Consider the following 4,450-nt stretch of genomic DNA (forward strand, 5'->3'; position numbering starts at 1 on the left):
GCTTCCCTGGTGGCACAATGGTTGAGAATCTGCCTGCTAATGCAGGGGACACGGGTTCGAGCCCTGGTCTGGGAGGATCCCACATGCCGCGGGGCAACTAGGCCCGTGAGCCACAATTACTGAGCCTGCGCGTCTGGAGCCTGTGCTCTGCAACAAGAGAGGCCGCGATAGTGAGAGGCCCGCGCACCGCGATGAACAGTGGCCCCCGCTTGCCACAACTAGAGAAAGCCCTTGCACAGAAACGAAGACCCAACACAGCCAAAAATAAATAAATAAATAAATTAAAAAAAAAAGTTTTAATTGTTTAGCTTACAATACAGTACCTTGAAAAGTACAGTAGTACCAGCTACATCACTGCTGCTTTTACGCTTGCTTCCAGACAGCCTGGGTTTGAAATAAAGATACTGTACTACTGTACTCTATACAGTCCTGTACAGTAAAGTACACAAAAGCACAACCACTTGTAGAGGATGCACGCCACGTGACAATGTACATCAGACACGTGAGCTAACTTATGTGATGACATGCGAGTGCACGTTCGCATCTTTGAAAGCTCGCAACTTGAAGGTTCATATGTAGGGGACTTGCTGTACTTGATATTACAACTAAAAAATGGGATCTCATGAGACTGTGGTCCTGGAGGGTCTTACTGTCTGGGGGAATTTAAGTGCCCAGCACGTGGAACACCCTCAGTAAGCATTAGCAATTCACGGTTATCACCTGGATTGGGGGAAGGGTTTGCAGGCCTGGGAGGGGAGTCTGGAGGCCAAGTCTTAGGTGTCCTGGCCCCGCCATCCCTAAAGGAGGGAGTGAGCCTCTTCCCTGGGGGCAGCCGGACAGATACAGGCCTGCTCTCTAGAACCAGAACCAGAAGGTCCAGATCCTATTCTGGAACCAGCTGTGTGACCTTGGGCAAGTCACTGGCTCTCTCCTTTCTCAATGTTCTTGAGCACAAGATAGAGACAGAAAAACCACGTTTCCAATATGTGGAGCTGTTGTCGGGGAGATGAGGTACATTCAATTCAGGTATGGAAAGATAAAAGTCTCACAGAAATGCAGCAAGCTATCGGAGGTATTAAGAGGGAAATGGGCAACAGTGTGAGATCTGGGTGGCACGTGGGATAAGAAATATTGTTCTAGGCCTCTTCTGCTCCCTGACCATCTGCCCTGCATCCAACCTCTGGGAGGGAGGTGCAGGGTTTACCTGGGAGATGACTCCTGGCCAAGAAGGGACACTCAGAGTCTGCACAAACGTTCGTGAGGGTCAGCTGGCCTGGTGCTTCTGGAAGGGCATAGGAGGTGAGCAGAAGGGAGAGAGAGGCCCTGGGATGTGCACGGATGGCACATTCTCCATCACTGGCACCTCACCCGTGTGGGGTAGCGGAAGGCACGGTGCAGTTCTCCCCTCATGTGGGACAAATGTCCGCTTCTCCATCTAGCGATTCCTGAAGTCAGGAGGTGGCTGAAGTGCCCGGGCACCAGGAGTCACTGTGTGTCCTGGTCTGGGGGGAGAGGTTGGAGGCCCGTGATCCAGCAAGAGGGGGGCCCAGGGGCCCCTGGGGGGAGTCATAGAATCCTCATTTGTACACCTGAAGGTGGTGCAGGCAGACTGCTGGAGGCTGAGGGAGCCCGGCGGGGGCGGACCGCCATCTCACAGAGACAGGGGACAAAAAGAACATGTTTCCTGAGTGTTTGCTGCCCACCGGGCATGAAGGACTAATGTATTAGTCTATTTGGTCCTTGCAACATGCTCTGAGGAGTAACAGTTACACTCCCATTTTACAGATGTGGCAACTGGGGTTGCAGGGAACTGCCTCTACTTCAGAGCACATGGCCGTGGGAAGCCCAGCTCCAGGCCCGTCCTCCGGGGGTGACAAGGCGAGCCCCACCTGGCCGGGGCAGAAACCAGCCCTTGCAGTGTTGGACCAGACTGGAAACTGACCCCAGCTGTGAAGCCAGCAGAGCAGTGACACGGCCGGCAGGACACGGCCGTTTCCCTGGGCCCCAGCTCCCCACGGCTCTCTCCATAGCCTCACGCGACACCGGAGGAGGACAGCGGATGCTGGGCCTGCACCGTGCCGGAGACTTTAATTCCTGAGCCGGATGAATGCCGCGCTGGGCTGGACTGAGCCGGCCAACAGGGATGGAAATAAATGGCCTGGGTCGTGGGGACCTGGGAGCAAGCATGCACTTTTATTTCAGGGGACAAGGGGAGACTCCCTCTGCCCTTCTGTGCCTGGCTAAGTGGTGGCTCTGTTTGCAGCTGGCCCTATTCCCAAGTGCAGCTTGGAGGGGGGTGGAAGCTGAGCTGGGAGAGGTGGCCACGTGCCCTGATGGCCGGGGCAGCAGGAACCCCCAGAAAAAGGCCGGGGCCACGCGGATTTGAAGGCTGCGGCTGACAGTCCGCAGAGGCCCAGCCTGTGCCAAAGTAACCAGAGCTCGGGCTGTCCTTTGCCTCCAGGCTCCCTCCCCTCTCCGGTCCCAGGGAGGCCGAGCTGATAGGAGCTGGGTTCTGCCATGAAGTCATCTGTTTTGGTGCCAGGGAAGGGAAGGGCTGGGGGAGCAGGCGGAGGGGCCACAGGGCCCCCGCTCTGTCTGCCTTCCCCAGGCTGGCGCCATGGGTTGGAAAGCCTGAGTTTTATCTAGGCAGTGCCCGCTGCGGGGAGGCGACGGTGGGTGGGAATGGGGTCCCTAGGAGGGCAGGGGGCCGGGTGGGAAGGCCTGTGTATTGTCAGCAAATCTGGAAGAGAAAATGAGAGTTTGGTGGAAATGTCAGGGATCAGGGCATTTGTAGGTCTCCGCAAAGTTTGTCTAGCTGATACCGGGAATGATTCAATCGTGATCTGATGTAAGCACTCCTTTGACCACGTGCCACTCTACAGAAGAAGGAAAGACCCTAAAGGACATTCCAAAGTGCCGAGGTCGTGGGGAAGGGGTGGACCAATCCAGCTCTCTGAGAGGGGGAGGGGCGTCCTGGAGAGATGGTGCTGGAAGTTACCTCCTCGCGCCCAAATGAAGCAACAGAGAATGTTGCAGGGCAAGGTAAGAAGGATGACAGAAGTGTGAGCCCACTCAGGGCAAGGGCACCCATGGGCGTAAGACCCAACCAACCAAGCATCAAGAAATCAAGACCAGGAGAAGGACCATCTGTGCCCCAGGGTCCAGGGCCCAGGCACAGTGAAGGATGTGTCTCTTAGGGGACAGAGAGGCTGGAGACAAGCCCTGGACGGGAGGTGGACAAGAGCAGGCGGCGCCTTGGAAGCGGAAGCAAAGAGCCGCAGAGGAAGACTCACGATGTCAGCCATTGTTCTTGATTACTGGAGCATGAGGGAAACTGAGTCCAGCGCCGGGCGGGTCTCTTGGACTGGACTGAAGGCCCATCTTGGGATGCTTGTCCAGACAGAGAAAAACGTTGTGCTCTTCCTCAGGCGTGGGATATGATGCGCATGTACTCAGGGAAGGGGTCAGAAACAGAGGGAAGCTGAAAGCCTGGAACCCAGAGCCTCACACCCTCTGATGTGGTCTGAATTCTGTGTCCCCCCCAGATTCACACGTTGAAATCCCAACCCCCAAAGGTGATGGTGTTAGAAGGAGTGGCCTTTGGGAGGTGCTTAGTCATGAGGGTGGAGCCCCCAGGAGGGGGGCTAGTGCCCTTACAAGGGACCGCAGAGAGCTCCTTAGCCCCTCTACCATGTGAGGACACAGCAAGAAGGCTGTGAGTTAGGAAGCGGGCTCTCACCAGACACCCAATCTGCTGGCACCTTGATCTTGAACTTCCAGCCTCTAGAACTGTGAGCAGTGAATTTCTGTTGTTTGTAAGCCACCCAGCCTGCGGTATCTTGTTAGAGCAGCCGGTATAGGCTAAGATGTCAAGCTGACGCCCTTAGCCCTGGGCTGGGCCTGGGACAGCACAGCCTCATCAGGACACCGGGCAGGGTGGGGCCCCAGGAGATGATTCTGTGCTCCCTGTGGACCGCCCAGATCCAGAGCTGGCGGCTCTGTGTTAGTATGTAGAGCACAGCAGGAGAGGGAGCCCATCCCTGATACCCGCCTGAGCCCGCTGCAGAGCCCACCTGACAGTTACAGACCAGGTGCCCCCTGGGGCCGCTGGAGGAGGTGGTGCCACCGGTGCCCAAGTGCCAGGCATCCTGCTAAGGTGTGGCTGGTAAGCAGTGGAAGGGCAAGGCTTTAGGTGAGGCTCGGGGCAGGGCGGTGCTCTAAGGTGTGGCCCTGAAGCTGTCTTTACCTTTTTCAGCTGCTCTTGACTAGTTGCAGCTGACGTGCTCTTTAAATGATACCCAGCCAGCTGACAGTGACTATTCTCAAATTAGAGCTCCATCATTATTTTGAAACACACCTTCAAAAGTCAGAGCATCATTCTTTTGGAATGTTTCCTATGGATTCAAAAATCCATTCTCATTGTTATAAACTAGTTGAACATTATATTGTG

Source organism: Eubalaena glacialis, chromosome 9, assembly GCF_028564815.1.
Source record: "Eubalaena glacialis isolate mEubGla1 chromosome 9, mEubGla1.1.hap2.+ XY, whole genome shotgun sequence".
NCBI lineage: Eukaryota > Metazoa > Chordata > Mammalia > Artiodactyla > Balaenidae > Eubalaena > Eubalaena glacialis.